Genomic DNA, 17,164 nt, shown 5'->3' with positions numbered 1-17,164 from the left:
GTTGTGGATACAGTAGGGGTTAGGGTGAGGGTTAAATTTGGGTTGTGGATACAGTTAGGATTAGGGTTAGGGTTAAATTAGGGTTGTGGTAAGGGTTAGGGTTGGGGTTCATTTAGGGTTGTGATTACAGTTAGGGTTAGGGTTAGGGTTAAATTAGGGTTGTGGATACAGTTAGGGTTAGGATTAGGGTTCATTTAGGGTTGTGGATACAGTAAGGGTTAGGGTTAGGGTTCATTTAGGGTTGTGGATACAGTTAGGGTTAGGGTTAGGGTTAATTAGGGTTGTGGATCAAGTTAGGGTTAGGGTTCATTTAGGGTTGTGGTTAGGTTAGGGGAAATTTACAGTGACACCCCCCGGTTCATCAATCGACTGGCCGGTTGAATGGGAATGTCAAGGGCTTGCACGGGCCGGCGCGTATTGTCTATCCATGGTTCCTCGTCAATAGCCTTGACCCTCTTTGGAAATGGAGCAGTTAGAGGTGAGAGGGAGGGAGATGAAGGAGCGTGTGTGGAGAGATGTGTGTGTCTTTGTGTGTACATGTATGTGGTGTTGGTGTTGGGGGTGGGGGGGTGGGGTGTGGGGGGGCAGATGGTGGGATATGGTTTTTATGTTTTGGGTTCATATTTTTAAGTGCAAAAGGCTTCAAGTTCAAATGGTTGAGTTTAGGGTCAAGGGCTGGATTATGGTTCAATTTTCATAAAGATCCCAAATTTGGTTAAGCTTAGGGGTAAGTTTAGGGTTAAGGTTTTTCAGATACAGATTATGAACTTGGTGTGACTGGTATGGTTTGGGCCTCAAGATAAAATGGTTAAGTTTGGGGTCTGGGACTAGGTAATGGTTGTATATTCATAAAAAAAAAGGTTATTTTAGGGTTAGATTATAAACTAGGTGTGACTGGTTCGGTTTAGGCCTCAAGTTCAAATGGTTCAGTTTAGGGTCAAGGGCTGGGTTATGGTTAAATTTTCATAAAGATCCCAAATTTGGTTAAGCCTAGGGGTTAGTTTTGGGTTAAGGTTTTTCCGGCATTGATTATGAACTTGGTGCGACCTGTTCGGTTTAGGCCTCGAGTGCAAATGGTTAATTTTAGGGTCTGGGACTAGGTAAGGGTTGTATACTCATAAAAATGGGTTATTTTAGGGTTAGGTTATAAACTTGGTGTGACTGGTTCGGTTTAGGCCTCAAGTTCAAATGATTCAGTTTAGGGTGTAGGGAGGAGTTAGGGTTATGTTTTCATAAAAATGGGTTAGGGTAAGGGTTAGGGTTAGGGTCAGGGTTATGGTTAGGTTTAGGGATAGTTGGGTTAGGGTTAGGGTTGGGTTAGGGTTAGGGTTAGGGTTAAGGTTGGTTAGGGTTAGGGTTAGGTTAGGTTAGGGAAATTTACAGTGACACCCCCCGGTTCATCAATCGACTGGCCGGTTGAATGGGAATGTCAAGGGCTTGCACGGGCCGGCGCGTATTGTCTATCCATGGTTCCTCGTCAATAGCCTTGACCCTCTTTGGAAATGGAGCAGTTAGAGGTGAGAGGGAGGGAGATGAAGGAGCGTGTGTGGAGAGATGTGTGTGTCTTTGTGTGTACATGTATGTGGTGTTGGTGTTGGGGGTGGGGGGGTGGGGTGTGGGGGGGCAGATGGTGGGATATGGTTTTTATGTTTTGGGTTCATATTTTTAAGTGCAAAAGGCTTCAAGTTCAAATGGTTGAGTTTAGGGTCAAGGGCTGGATTATGGTTCAATTTTCATAAAGATCCCAAATTTGGTTAAGCTTAGGGGTAAGTTTAGGGTTAAGGTTTTTCAGATACAGATTATGAACTTGGTGTGACTGGTATGGTTTGGGCCTCAAGATAAAATGGTTAAGTTTGGGGTCTGGGACTAGGTAATGGTTGTATATTCATAAAAAAGATTATTTTAGGGTTAGATTATAAACTAGGTGTGACTGGTTCGGTTTAGGCCTCAAGTTCAAATGGTTGAGTTTAGGGTCAAGGGCTGGATTATGGTTCAATTTTCATAAAGATCCCAAATTTGGTTAAGCTTAGGGGTAAGTTTAGGGTTAAGGTTTTTCAGATACAGATTATGAACTTGGTGTGACTGGTATGGTTTGGGCCTCAAGATAAAATGGTTAAGTTTGGGGTCTGGGACTAGGTAATGGTTGTATATTCATAAAAAAGGTTATTTTAGGGTTAGATTATAAACTAGGTGTGAATGGTTCGGTTTAGGCCTCAAGTTCAAATGGTTCAGTTTAGGGTCAAGGGCTGGGTTATGGTTCAATTTTCATAAAGATCCCAAATTTGGTTAAGCTTAGGGGTTAGTTTTGGGTTATGGTTTTTCAGGCATTGATTATGAACTTGGTGCGACCTGTTCGGTTTAGGCCTCCAGTTCAAATGGTTAATTTAAGGGTCTGGGACTAGGTAAGGGTTGTATACTCATAAAAACGGGTTATTTTAGGGTTAGGTTATAAACTTGGTGTGACTGGTTCGGTTTAAGCCTCAAGTTCAAATGATTCAGTTTAGGGTGTAGGGAGGAGTTAGGGTTATGTTTTCATAAAAATGGGTTAGGGTAAGGGTTAGGGTTAGGGTCAGGGTTATGGTTAGGTTAAGGGATAGTAGGGTTAGGTTTAGGGTTAGGTTTAGGGTTAGGGTTAGGGTAAGGGTCAGGGTTGGGTTTAGGGTTAGGGTCAGGATAAGGGTTGGGGTTAGTTTCAGGGTTAGGGTAAACGTAAGCGTTAGGGTTAGGGTCAGGGTTATGGTTAGGTTTAGGGATAGTTGGGTTAGGGTTAGGGTTGGGTTAGGTTTAGGGTTAGGGTTAAGGTTAGATTAGGGTTAGGGTTAGGGTAAGGGTTAGGGTTAGGGTTAGGGTCAGGGTCAGGGTTAGGTTTAGGGTTAGGGTCAGGATAAGGGTTAGGGTTAGGTTCAGGGTCAGGGTTAGGCTAAGCGTTAGGGTTAGGTTTAGGGTTAGGGTCAGGATAAGGGTTAGGGTTAGGTTCAGGGTTAGGGCAACCGTTAGGGTTAGGGTAAGGGTTAGGGTTAGGGTCAGGGTTATGGTTAGGTTTAGGGATAGTAGGGTTAGGGTTAGGTCTGGGGTTTGGGTTAGGGTCAGGGTTGGGGTTAGGGTCAGGGTCAGGGTCAGGGTTATGGTTAGGGTTAGGGTAAAGGTTAGGTTTAGGGTTAGGGTCAGGGTCAGGTTTAGGGTTAGGACGGAGGGGGGGCTTAAGTATGGGCTCGCAGGGGCCCAGTGGAGGGCAAGGCACCAACAGGAGGATCGGGTCCCTAGGGCCTAGTGGAGAGCAAAGTACTGACAGGGGGGTGGGGTCCCCAGGGCCTGGTGGAGATTAGGTATTAGACTTAAGGGTCTAGGGCTTGAGATGTAAATTAAAATTGATATAAATAAATATATATGAAGGTGTCAAAATAAGTAAATGATAAAGGAGAATAAGTGGAGTAAAGCTTAAAAATGTATTTGGTAAGATAGTAAAATTGTTTGGACAGAATATTTTATAGTAAGGAATATATTAATTTATGATTTATGTTTTTACATTGGTCCAGCGCTGGATTGTTTTTAGGACTAAATTTCAGAACACGTCCTCAGTAGTGCACCTTGAGGTCATCGGATGTTTCGGCCCTTTATCACTAGACACTAGTTGTGGTTAGGGTTAGGGTTGGGTTAGGGTTGATTTAGGGTTGTGGATACAGTAAGGGTTAGGGTTTGGGTTCATCTAGGGTTGTGGATACAGTTAGGGTGAGGGTTCATAAAGGGTTGTGGTTAGGGTTAGGGTTAGGGTTAGGGTTAGGGTTAATTTAGGGTTGTGGATACAGTTAGGGTTAGGGTTAAATTAGGGTTTTGGATCCAGTTGGGGTTAGGGTTAGGGTTCATTTAGGGTTGTGGATACAGTTAGGGTTAGGGTTAGGGTTAAATTAGGGTTGTGGATACAGTTAGGGTTAGGGTTAATTTAGGGTTGTGGATACAGTTAGGGTTAGGGTTAGGGTTCATTTAGGGTTGTGGATACAGTAAGGGTTAGGGTTAGGGTTAAATTAGGGTTGTGGATAAAGTGAGGGTTAGGGTTAGGATTAATTTAGGGATGTGGATACAGTTAGGGTTAGGGTTAAATTAGGGTTACGGATACAGTTAGGGTTAGGGTTCATGAGGGGTTGTGGTTAGGGTTAGGGTTAGGGTTAAATAAGGGTTGTGGATATAGTAAGGGTTAAGGTTTGGGTTAATTTAGGGTTGTGGATTCAGTTAGGGTTAGGGTTGGGGTTAGGGTTAAATGAGGGTTGTGGTTGTGGTTAGGGTTAGGGTTTCTGTTAGATTAGGGTTGAGGTTAGGGTTAGGATAAATCGAGGTTAGTGGATACAGTTAGGGTTAGGGTTAGATTAGGGTTGTGGATACAGTTAGGGTTAGGGTTAGGGTTAAATTAGGGTTGTGGATACAGTTTTGGTTAGGGTTAAATAAGGGTTGTGGATACAGTAAGGGTTGGGGTTAGGGTAAGGGTAAGGTTAGGGTAAGGGTTATTGTTAGGGTAAGTGTAGGGTCGGGTTAGGGTTAGGGTTAGGGTTAGGGTAAAATGAGGGTTGTGGTTAAGGTTAGGGTTAGGGTAAGGGTTCATTTAGGGTTGTGGATACAGTTAGGGTTAGGGTTAGGGTTAAATTCAGGGTTGTGGATACAGTTAGGGTTAGGGTTAGGGTTAAATTAGGGTTGTGGTAAGGGTTAGGGTTGGGGTTCATTTAGGGTTGTGGATACAGTAGGGGTTAGGGTGAGGGTTAAATTTGGGTTGTGGATACAGTTAGGGTTAGGGTTAGGGTTCATTAAGGGTTGTGGATACAGTAAGGGTAAGGGTTCATTTATGGTTGTGGTTAGGGTTAGGGTAAGGGTTAATTTAGGGTTGTGGATACAGGTAGGATTAGGGTTAATTTAGGGTTGTGGATACAGTGAAGGTTGGGGTAAGGGTTAATTTAGGGTTGTGGATACAGTAAGGGTTAGGGTTAGGGTTAAATTAGGGTTGTGGATAAAGTGAGGGTTAGGGTTAGGATTAATTTAGGGATGTGGATACAGTTAGGGTTAGGGTTAAATTAGGGTTACGGATACAGTTAGGGTTAGGGTTAGGGTTTCTGTTAGATTAGGGTTGAGGTTAGGGTTAGGATAAATCGAGGTTAGTGGATACAGTTAGGGTTAGGGTTAGATTAGGGTTGTGGATACAGTTAGGGTTAGGGTTAGGGTTAAATTAGGGTTGTGGATACAGTTTTGGTTAGGGTTAAATAAGGGTTGTGGATACAGTAAGGGTTGGGGTTAGGGTAAGGGTAAGGTTAGGGTAAGGGTTATTGTTAGGGTAAGTGTAGGGTCGGGTTAGGGTTAGGGTTAGGGTTAGGGTAAAATGAGGGTTGTGGTTAAGGTTAGGGTTAGGGTAAGGGTTCATTTAGGGTTGTGGATACAGTTAGGGTTAGGGTTAGGGTTAAATTCAGGGTTGTGGATACAGTTAGGGTTAGGGTTAGGGTTAAATTAGGGTTGTGGTAAGGGTTAGGGTTGGGGTTCATTTAGGGTTGTGGATACAGTAGGGGTTAGGGTGAGGGTTAAATTTGGGTTGTGGATACAGTTAGGGTTAGGGTTAGGGTTCATTAAGGGTTGTGGATACAGTAAGGGTAAGGGTTCATTTATGGTTGTGGTTAGGGTTAGGGTAAGGGTTAATTTAGGGTTGTGGATACAGGTAGGATTAGGGTTAATTTAGGGTTGTGGATACAGTGAAGGTTGGGGTAAGGGTTAATTTAGGGTTGTGGATACAGTAAGGGTTAGGGTTAGGGTTAAATTAGGGTTGTGGATAAAGTGAGGGTTAGGGTTAGGATTAATTTAGGGATGTGGATACAGTTAGGGTTAGGGTTAAATTAGGGTTACGGATACAGTTAGGGTTAGGGTTCATGAGGGGTTGTGGTTAGGGTTAGGGTTAGGGTTAAATAAGGGTTGTGGATATAGTAAGGGTTAAGGTTTGGGTTAATTTAGGGTTGTGGATTCAGTTAGGGTTAGGGTTGGGGTTAGGGTTAAATGAGGGTTGTGGTTGTGGTTAGGGTTAGGGTTTCTGTTAGATTAGGGTTGAGGTTAGGGTTAGGATAAATCGAGGTTAGTGGATACAGTTAGGGTTAGGGTTAGATTAGGGTTGTGGATACAGTTAGGGTTAGGGTTAGGGTTAAATTAGGGTTGTGGATACAGTTTTGGTTAGGGTTAAATAAGGGTTGTGGTTAGGGTTAGGGTTAATCTAGGGTTGTGGATACAGTAAGAGTTAGGGCTAGATTAGCGTTGTGGTTAGGGTTTGGGTTAATTTACGGTTGTGGATTCAGTAAGGGTTGGGGTTAGGGTAAGGGTTAGGTTAGGGTAAGGGATATTGTTAGGGTTAGGGTTAGGGTTAGGGTTGGGGTTCATTTAGGGCTGTGGATACAGTTAGAGTCAGGGTTAGGGTTAAATTAGGGTTGTGGATACAGTGAAGGTTGGGTTTAGGGTTAATTAAGGGTTGTGGATACAGTTAGGGTTAGGGTTAATTCAGGGTTGTGGATACAGTTAGGATTAGGGTTTAATTAGGGTTGTGGTTAGGGTTAGGGTTCATTTAAGGTTGTGGTTAGGGTCAGGGTTCATTTAGGGTTGTGGTTAGGGTTAGGGTTCATTTAGGGTTGTGGATACAGTTAGGGTAAGGGTTCATTTAGGGTTGTGGTGAGGGTTAGGGTTAGGGTTAATTTAGGGTTGTTGATACAGTTAGGGTTAGGGTTAATTTAGGGTTGTGGATACAGTGAAGGTTAGGGTAAGGGTTAATTTAGGGTTCTGGATACAGTTAGGGTTAGGGTTAGGGTTAATTCAGAGTTGTGGATACAGTTAGGGTTAGGGTTAAATAAGGTTTGTGGATACAGTTAGGGTTAGGGTTAGGGTAAGGGTTGTGGTTAGAGTAAAGGTTAGGGTTAGGGTTAATTTAGGGTTGTGGATACAGTTAGGGTTAGGGATAAATTAGGGATGTGGTTAGGGTGAGGGTAAGGGGTTGAAAAAGGGTTTTGGATCCAGTTAGGGTTTGGGATCCAGTTAGGGTTAGGGTAAGGGTTAAACAAGGGTTGTGGATAAAGTTAGGGTTAGGGTTAGGGTTAATTTAGGGTTGTGGATACAGTTAGGGTTAGGGTTAGGGTTAAATTAGGGTTGTGGATACAGTTAGGGTGAGGGTTAGAGTTAATTTAGGGTTGTGGATACAGGTTGTGTTAGGGTTAAAATTAGAGTTGTGGATACAGTTAGGGTTAGGGTTCATTTAGCGTTGTGGTTAGGGTTAGGGTTGGGTTAGGGTTGATTTAGGGTTGTGGATACAGTTAGGGTTAGGGTTAGGGTTCATCTAGGGTTGTGGATACAGTTAGGGTTAGGGTTAGGGTAAGGGTTAAATTAGGGTTGTGGTTGTGGTTAGGGTAAGGGTTCATAAAGGGTTGTGGTTAGGGTTGGGGTTAGGGTTAGGGTTAATTTAGGGTTGTGGATACAGTTAGGGTTAGGGTTAAATTAGGGTTTTTGATCCAGTTAGGGTTAGGGTTAGGGTTAAATTAGGGTTGTGGATACAGTTAGGGTTAGGGTTAATTTAGGGTTGTGGATACAGTTAGGGTTAGGGTTAAATTAGGGTTTTTGATCCAGTTAGGGTTAGGGTTAGGGTTAAATTAGGGTTGTGGATACAGTTAGGGTTAGGGATAAATTAGGGATGTGGTTAGGGTGAGGGTAAGGGGTCAAATAAGGGTTTTGGATCCAGTTAGGGTTTGGGATCCAGTTAGGGTTAGGGTAAGGGTTAAACAAGGGTTGTGGATAAAGTTAGGGTTAGGGTTAGGGTTAATTTAGGGTTGTGGATACAGTAAGGGTTAGGGTTAGGGTTAAATTAGGGTTGTGGATACAGTTAGGGTGAGGGTTAGGGTTAATTTAGGGTTGTGGATACAGGTAGTGTTAGGGTTAATATAAGGGTTGTGGATACAGTTAGGGTTAGGGTTCATTTAGCGTTGTGGTTCGGGTTAGGGTTGATTTAGGGTTGTGGATACAGTTATGGTTAGGGTTAATTAAGGGTTGTGGAAACAGTAAGGGTTAGGATTCATTTAGGGTTGTGGATACAGTAAGGGTTGGGGTTAGGGTAAGGGTAAGGTTAGGGTAAGGGTTATTGTTAGGGTAAGTGTAGGGTCGGGTTAGGGTTAGGGTTAGGGTTAGGGTTAAATGAGGGTTGTGGTTAAGGTTAGGGTTAGGGTAAGGGTTCATTTAGGGTTGTGGATACAGTTAGGGTTAGGGTTAGGGTTAAATTCAGGGTTGTGGATACAGTTAGGGTTAGGGTTAGGGTTAAATTAGGGTTGTGGTAAGGGTTAGGGTTGGGGTTCATTTAGGGTTGTGGATACAGTAGGGGTTAGGGTGAGGGTTAAATTTGGGTTGTGGATACAGTTAGGGTTAGGGTTAGGGTTCATTAAGGGTTGTGGATACAGTTAGGGTAAGGGTTAATTTATGGTTGTGGTTAGGGTTAGGGTAAGGGTTAATTTAGGGTTGTGGATACAGGTAGGATTAGGGTTAATTTAGGGTTGTGGATACAGTGAAGGTTGGGGTAAGGGTTAATTTAGGGTTGTGGATACAGTTAGGGTTAGGGTTAGGGTTAATATTAGGGTTGTGGATACAGTTAGGGTTAGGGTTAGGGTTAAACTAGGGTTTTGAATACAGTAAGGGCTAGGGTTAGGGTTGAATTAGGGTTGTGGTTAGGGTTAGGGTTAGGGTTAGGGTTCATTTAGGGTTGTGGATACAGTTAGGGTTAGGGTTAGGTTTAAATTAGGGTTGTGGATACAGTTAGGGTTAGGGTTAATTTAGGGTTGTGGATACAGTTAGGGTTAGGGTTAGGGTTAATTTAGGGTTGTGGATACAGTTAGGGTTAGGGTTAGGGTTAAACTAGGGTTGTGGATACAGTTAGGGTTTGGGTTAAACTAGGGTTGTGGATACAGTTATGGTTAGGGTTAGGGTTAATTAGGGTTGTGGATACAGTTTGGGTTAGGGTTAGGGTTACGGTTGTGGTTTGGGTAAAGGTTAGGGTTAGGGTTAAAATAGTGTTGTGGATACAGTTAGGGTTAGGGTTAGGGTTAATTTAGGGTTGTGGATACAGTTAGGGTTAGGGTTAGGGTTTAATTAGGGTTGTGGATACAGTTAGGGTTAGGGTTAATTTAGGGTTGTGGATACAGTTAGGGTTAGGGTTCATTAAGGGTTGTGGATACAGTTAGGGTTAGGGTTAGGGTTCATTTAGGGTTGTGGATACAGTTAGGGTTAGGGTTAGGGTTAATTATGGGGTTGTGGATACAGTTAGGGTTAGGGTTAAATTAGTGTTTTGGATCCAGTTAGGGTTTTGGATCCAGTTAGGGTAAGGGTGAGGGTTAAACTAGGGTTGTGGATACAGTTAGGGTTAGGGTTAGGGTTAATTTAGGGTTGTGGATACAGTTAGGGATAGGGTCAAATTAGGGTTTTGGATCCAGTTAGGGTTTGGGTGTGGGTAAAATTAGGGTTGTGGTTAGGGTGAGGGTACGGGGTTCCTTTAGTGTTTTTGATACAGTTACGAATAGGGTTAAATTAGGGTTGTGGTCAGGGTTGTGGTTAGGGTGAGGGTTAATTTAGGCTTGTGGATACAGTTAGGGTTAGGGTTAGGGTTCATTTAGGGTTGTGGATACAGTTAGGGTTAGGGTTAGGGTTAATTCAGGGTTGTGGATACAGTTAGGGTTAGGGTTAGGGTTAAATAAGGGTTGTGGATACAGTTAGGGTTAGGGTTAATTAGGGTTGTGGATACAGTTTGGGTTAGGGTTAGGGTTAAATAAGGGTTGTGGATACAGTTAGGGTTAGGGTTAATTAGGGTTGTGGATACAGTTTGGGTAAGGGTTAGGGTTAAATAAGGGTTGTGGATACAGTTAGGGTTAGGGTTAATTAGGGTTGTGGATACAGTTTGGGTTAGGGTTAGGGTTACGGTTGTGGTTTGGGTAAAGGTTAGGGTTAGGGTTAAATTAGGGTTGTGGATACAGTTAGGGTTAGGGTTAGGGTTAATTTAGGGTTGTGGATACAGTTAGGGTTAGGGTTAGGGTTAAATTAGGGTTGTGGATACAGTTAGGGTTAGGGTTAATTTAGGGTTGTGGATACAGTTAGGGTTAGGGTTCATTAAGGGTTGTGGATACAGTTAGGGTTAGGGTTAGGGTTGAATTAGGGTTGTGGTTAGGGTTAGGGTTAGGGTTAGGGTTAGGGTTCATTTAGGGTTGTGGATACAGTAAGGGTTAGGGTTAGGGATAAATAAGGGTTGTGGATACAGTTAGGGTTAGGGTTAATTAGGGTTGTGGATACAGTTTGGGTTAGGGTTAGGGTTACGGTTGTGGTTTGGGTAAAGGTTAGGGTTAGGGTTAAATTAGGGTTGTGGATACAGTTAGGGTTAGGGTTAGGGTTAATTTAGGGTTGTGGATACAGTTAGGGTTAGGGTTAGGGTTTAATTAGGGTTGTGGATACAGTTAGGGTTAGGGTTAATTTAGGGTTGTGGATACAGTTAGGGTTAGGGTTCAATAAGGGTTGTGGATACAGTTAGGGTTAGGGTTAGGGTTCATTTAGGGTTGTGGATACAGTTAGGGTTAGGGTTAAACTAGGGTTGTGGATACAGTTAGGGTAAGGGTTAGGGTTAATTTAGGGTTGTGGATACAGTTAGGGTTAGGGTTAGGGTTAAACTAGGGTTTGGGTGAGGGTTAAGTGTTAGGGTTAGGGTTGAATTAGGGTTGTGGTTAGGGTAAGGGTTAGGGTTAGGGTTCATTTAGGGTTGTGGATACAGTGAGGGTCAGGGTTAGGGTTTTGGATACAGTTAGTGTTTAATGAGGGTTGTGGTTAGGGTTAGGGTTCATTTAGGGTTGTGGATACAGTTAGGGTTAGGGTAAGGGTTAATTTAGGGTTTTGGATCCAGTTAGGGTTTTGGATCCAGTTAGGGTTTGGGTGAGGGTTAAATTAGGGTTGTGGTTAGGGTGAGGGTAAGGGGTTCATTTAGTGTTTTGGATACAGTTAGGAATAGGGTTAAATTAGGGTTGTGGTAAGTGTTGTGGTTAGGGTGAGGGTTTATTTAGGGTTGTGGATACAGTTAGTGTTAGGGTTACGGTTCATTTAGGGTTGTGGATACAGTAAGGGTTAGGGTTTATTCAGGGTTGTGGATAGAGTTAGGGTTAGGGTTAAACTAGGGTTTTGGATACAGTAAGGGCTAGGGTTAGGGTTCATTTAGGGTTGTGGATACAGTTAGGGTTAGGGTAAGGGTTAATTTAGGGTTTTGGATCCAGTTAGGGTTTTGGATCCAGTTAGGGTTTGGGTGAGGGTTAAATTAGGGTTGTGGTTAGGGTGAGGGTAAGGGGTTCATTTAGTGTTTTGGATACAGTTAGGAATAGGGTTAAATTAGGGTTGTGGTAAGTGTTGTGGTTAGGGTGAGGGTTAATTTAGGGTTGTGGATACAGTTAGTGTTAGGGTTACGGTTCATTTAGGGTTGTGGATACAGTTAGGGTTAGGGTTAATTCAGGGTTGTGGATAGAGTTAGGGTTGGGGTTAAACTAGGGTTTTGGATACAGTAAGGGCTAGGGTTAGGGTTCATTTAGCGTTGTGGTTAGGGTTAGGGTTAGGGTTCATTTAGGGTTGTGGATACAGTTAGGGTTAGGGTTAGGGTTAAATTAGGGTTGTGGATACAGTTAGGGTTAGGGTTAGGGTTAATTTAGGGTTGTGGATACAGTTAGGGTTAGGATTCGGGTTAATTTAAGGTTGTGGATACAGTTAGGGTTAGGGTTAGGGTTAAACTGGGGTTGTGGATCCAGTTAGGGTTAGGGTTAAACTAGGGTTGTGGATACAGTTAGGGTTAGGGTTAGGGTTAATTAGGGTTGTGGATACAGTTAGGGTTAGGGTTAGGGTTAAACTAGGGTTTTGGATACAGTTAGGGTTAGGGTTAGGGTTAATTTAGGGTTGTGCATACAGTGAGGGTTAGGGTTAAATTAGGGTTTTGGATCCAGTTAGGGTTTGGGTGTGGGTTAAATTAGGGTTGTGGTTAGGGTGAGGGTAAGGGGTTCCTTTAGTGTTTTTGATACAGTTACGAATAGGGTTAAATTAGGGTTGTGGTTAGTGTTGTGGTTAGGGTGAGGGTTAATTTAGGGTTGTGGATACAGTTAGGGTTAGGGTTAGGGTTCATTTAGGGTTGTGGATACAGTTAGGGTAGGGGTTAGGGTTAATTCAGGGTTGTGGATACAGTTAGGGTTAGGGTTAGGGTTAAACTAGGGTTTGGGTGAGGGTTAAGTGTTAGGGTTAGGGTTGAATTAGGGTTGTGATTAGGGTAAGAGTTAGGGTTAGGGTTCATTTAGGGTTGTGGATACAGTTAGGGTTAGGGTTAGGGTTAAAATAGGGTTGTTGATACAGTTAGGGTTAGGGTTTATTTAGGGTTGTGGATACAGTTAGGGTTAGGGTTAGGGTTAGGGTTAGGGTTAGGGTTGTGGATACAGTTAGGGTTAGGGTTAGGGTTAAACTAGGGTTGTGGATACAGTGAGGGTCAGGGTTAGGGTTTTGGATACAGTTAGTGTTAAATGAGGGTTGTGGTTAGGGTAAGGGTTCATTTAGGGTTGTGGATACAGTTAGGGTTAGGGTAAGGGTTAATTTAGGGTTGTGGATACAGTTAGGGTTAGGGTTAAATTAGGGTTTTGGATCCAGTTAGGGTTTTGGATCCAGTTAGGGTTTGGGTGAGGGTTAAATTAGGGTTGTGGTTAGGGTGAGGGTAAGGGGTTCATTTAGTGTTTTGGATACAGTTAGGAATAGGGTTAAATTAGGGTTGTGGTTAGCGTGTGGTTAGGGTGAGGGTTAATTTAGGGTTGTGGATACAGTTAGGGTTAGGGTTACGGTTCATTTTGGGTTGTGGATACAGTTAGGGTTAGGGTTAGGGTTAATTCAGGGTTGTGGATACAGTTAGGGTTAGGGTTAGGGTTAAACTAGGGTTTTGGATACAGTAAGGGCTAGGGTTAGGGTTGAATTAGGGTTGTGGTTAGGGTTAGGGTTAGGGTGAGGGTTAATTTAGGGTTGTGGATACAGTTAGGGTTAGGGTTAGGGTTCATTTAGGGTTGTGGATACAGTTAGGGTTAGGGTTAGGGTTAATTCAGGGTTGTGGATACAGTTAGGGTTAGGGTTAGGGTTAAACTAGGGTTTGGGTGAGGGTTAAGGGTTAGGGTTAGGGTTGAATTAGGGTTGTGGTTAGGGTAAGGGTTAGGGTTAGGGTTCATTTAGGATTGTGGAAACAGTTAGGGTTAGGGTTAGGGTTAAATTAGGGTTGTGGATACAGTTAGGGTTAGGGTTAATTTAGGGTTGTGGATACAGTTAGGGTTAGGGTTAATTTAGGGTTGTGGATACAGTTAGGGTTTGGGTTCATTAAGGGTTGTGGATACAGTTAGGGTTAGGGTTAGGGTTCATTTAGGGTTGTGGATACAGTTAGGGTTAGGGTTAAACTAGGGTTGTGGATACAGTTAGGGTTAGGGTTAGGGTTAATTTAGGGTTGTGGATACAGTTAGGGTTAGGGTTAAATTAGTGTTTTGGATCCAGTTAGGGTTTTGGATCCAGTTAGGGTAAGGGTGAGGGTTAAACTAGGGTTGTGGATACAGTTAGGGTTAGGGTTAGGGTTAATTTAGGGTTGTGGATACAGTCAGGGTTGTGGATACAGTTAGGGTTAGGGTCAAATTAGGGTTTTGGATCCAGTTAGGGTTTGGGTGTGGGTTAAATTAGGGTTGTGGTTAGGGTGAGGGTAAGGGGTTCCTTTAGTGTTTTTGATACAGTTACGAATAGGGTTAAATTAGGGTCGTGGTTAGGGTTGTGGTTAGGGTGAGGGTTAATTTAGGGTTGTGGATACAGTTAGGGTTAGGGTTCATTTAGGGTTGTGGATACAGTTAGGGTTAGGGTTAGGGTTAATTCAGGGTTGTGGATACAGTTAGGGTTAGGGTTAGGGTTAAACTAGGGTTTGGGTGAGGGTTAAGGGTTAGGGTTAGGGTTGAATTAGGGTTGTGGTTAGGGTTAGGGTTAGGGTTAGGGTTAGGGTTCATTTAGGGTTGTGGATACAGTTAGGGTTAGGGTTAGGGTTAAATTAGGGTTGTGGATACAGTTAGGGTTAGGGTTAATTTAGGGTTGTGGATACAGTAAGGGTTAGGGTTAGGGTTCATTTAGGGTTGTGGATACAGTTAGGGTTAGGGTTAGGGTTAAATTAGGGTTGTGGTTAGGGTGAGGGTAAGGGGTTCATTTAGTGTTTTGGATACAGTAAGGAATAGGGTTAAATTAGGGTTGTGGTTAGTGTTGTGGTTAGGGTGAGGGTTAATTAAGGGTTGTGGATACAGTTAGGGTTAGGGTTACGTTTCATTTAGGGTTGTGGATACAGTTAGGGTTAGGGTTAGGGTTAATTCAGGGTTGTGGATACAGTTAGGGTTAGGGTTAGGGTTAAACTAGGGTTTTGGATACAGAAAGGGCTAGGGTTAGGGTTGAATTAGGGTTGTGGTTAGGGTTAGGGTTAGGGTTAGGGTTAGGGTTCATTTAGGGTTGTGGATACAGTTAGGGTTAGGGTTAGGGTTAAATTAGGGTTGTGGATACAGTTAGGGTTAGGGTTAATTTAGGGTTGTGGTTACAGTTAGGGTTAGGGTTAGGGTTAATTTAGGGTTGTGGATACAGTTAGGGTTAGGGTTAGGGTTAAACTAGGGTTGTGGATACAGTTAGGGTTAGGGTTAAACTAGGGTTGTGGATACAGTTATGGTTAGGGTTAGGGTTAATTAGGGTTGTGGATACAGTTTGGGTTAGGGTTAGGGTTACGGTTGTGGTTTGGGTAAAGGTTAGGGTTAGGGTTAAATAAGGGTTGTGGATACAGTTAGGGTAAGGATTAGGGTTAATTTAGGGTTGTGGATACAGTTAGGGTTAGGGTTAGAGTTTAATTAGGGTTGTGGATACAGTTAGGGTTAGGGTTAATTTAGGGTTGTGGATACAGTTAGGGTTAGGGTTCATTAAGGGTTGTGGATACAGTTAGGGTTAGGGTTAGGGTTCATTTAGGGTTTTGCATACAGTCAGGGTTAGGGTTAAACTAGGGTTGTGGATACAGTTAGGGTTAGGGTAAGGGTTAATTTAGGTTTGTGGATACAGTTAGGGTTAGGGTTAAATTAGTGTTTTGGATCCAGTTAGGGTTTTGGATCCAGTAAGGGTAAGGGTGAGGGTTAAACTAGGGTTGTGGATACAGTTAGGGTTAGGGTTAGGGTTAATTTAGGGTTGTAGACTGTTAGGGTTGTGGATACAGTTAGGGTTAGGGTCAAATTAGGGTTTTGGATCCAGTTAGGGTTTGGGTGTGGGTTAAATTAGGGTTGTGGTTAGGGTGAGGGTAAGGGGTTCCTTTAGTGTTTTTGATACAGTTACAAATAGGGTTAAATTAGGGTTGTGGTTAGGGTTGTGGTTAGGGTGAGGGTTAATTTAGGGTTGTGGATACAGTTAGGGTTAGGGTTCATTTAGGGTTGTGGATACAGTTAGGGTTAGGGTTAGGGTTAATTCAGGGTTGTGGATACAGTTAGGGTTAGGGTTAGGGTTAAACTAGGGTTTGGGTGAGGGTTAAGGGTTAGGGTTAGGGTTGAATTAGGGTTGTGGTTAGGGTTAGGGTTAGGGTTCATTTAGGGTTGTGGATACAGTTAGGGTTAGGGTTAGGGTTAAATTAGGGTTGTGGATACAGTTAGGATTAGGGTTAATTTAGGGTTGTGGATACAGTTAGGGTTAGGGTTAGGGTTCATTTAGGGTTGTGGATACAGTTAGGGTTAGGGTTAGGGTTCATTTAGGGTTGTGGATACAGTTAGGGTTAGGGTTAGGGTTAAATTAGGGTTGTGGATACAGTTAGGGTTAGGGTTAGGGTTAGGGTTGTGGATACAGTTAGGGTTAGGGTAAGGGTTCATTTAGGGTTGTGGATACAGTTAGGGTTAGGGTTAGGGTTAAATTAGGGTTGTGGTTAGGGTGAGGGTAAGGGGTTCATTTAGTGTTTTGGATACAGTAAGGAATAGGGTTAAACTAGGGTTGTGGTTAGTGTTGTGGTTAGGGTGAGGGTTAATTAAGGGTTGTGGATACAGTTAGGGTTAGGGTTACGTTTCATTTAGGGTTGTGGATACAGTTAGGGTTAGGGTTAGGGTTAATTCAGGGTTGTGGATACAGTTAGGGTTAGGGTTAAACTAGGGTTTTGGATACAGTAAGGGCTAGGGTTAGGGTTGAATTAGGGTTGTGGTTAGGGTTAGGTTTAATTTAGGGTTGTGGATACAGTTAGGGTTAGGGTTAGGGTTAAATTTGGGTTGTGGATACAGTTAGGGTGAGGGTAAATTAAGGGTTGTGGATACAGTTAGGGTTAGGGTTAATTTAGGGTTGTGGATACAGTAAGGGTTAGGGTTAGGGTTAAACTAGGGTTGTGGATACAGTTAGGGTTAGGGTTTAACTAGGGTTGTGGATACAGTTATGGTAAGGGTTAGGGTTAATTAGGGTTGTGGATACAGTTTGGGTTAGGGTTAGGGTTACGGTTGTGGTTTGGGTAAAGGTTAGGGTTAGGGTTAAATTAGGGTTGTGGCTACAGTTAGGGTAAGGGTTAGGGTTAATTTAGGGTTGTGGATACAGTTAGGGTTAGGGTTAGGGTTTAATTAGGGTTGTGGCTACAGTTAGGGTTAGGGTTAATTTAGGGTTGTGGCTACAGTTAGGGTTAGGGTTCATTAAGGGTTGTGGATACAGTTAGGGTTAGGGTTAGGGTTCATTTAGGGTTGTGGATACAGTTAGGGTTAGGGTTAAACTAGGGTTGTGGATACAGTTAGGGTTAGGGTTAGGGTTAATTTAGGGTTGTGGATACAGTTAGGGTTAGGGTTAAATTAGTGTTTTGGATCCAGTTAGGGTTTTGGATCCAGTAAGGGTAAGGGTGAGGGTTACTCTAGGGTTGTGGATACAGTTAGGGTTAGGGTTAGGGTTAATTTAGGGTTGTGGATACAGTTAGGGTTAGGGTCAAATAAGGGTTTTGGATCCAGTTAGGGTTTGGGTGTGGGTTAAATTAGGGTTGTGGTTAGGGTGAGGGTAAGGGGTTCCTTTAGTGTTTTTGATACAGTTACGAATAGGGTTAAATTAGGGTTGTGGTTAGTGTTGTGGTTAGGGTGAGGGT

The sequence above is a fragment of the Halichoeres trimaculatus genome, unplaced genomic scaffold, assembly GCF_033239565.1.
Source record: "Halichoeres trimaculatus isolate MK-OKI-2021-1 unplaced genomic scaffold, fHalTri1.1 fHalTri1_scaffold_4, whole genome shotgun sequence".
Classification (NCBI taxonomy): Eukaryota; Metazoa; Chordata; class Actinopteri; order Labriformes; family Labridae; genus Halichoeres; species Halichoeres trimaculatus.
Note: the sequence above shows the minus strand (reverse complement) of the source record.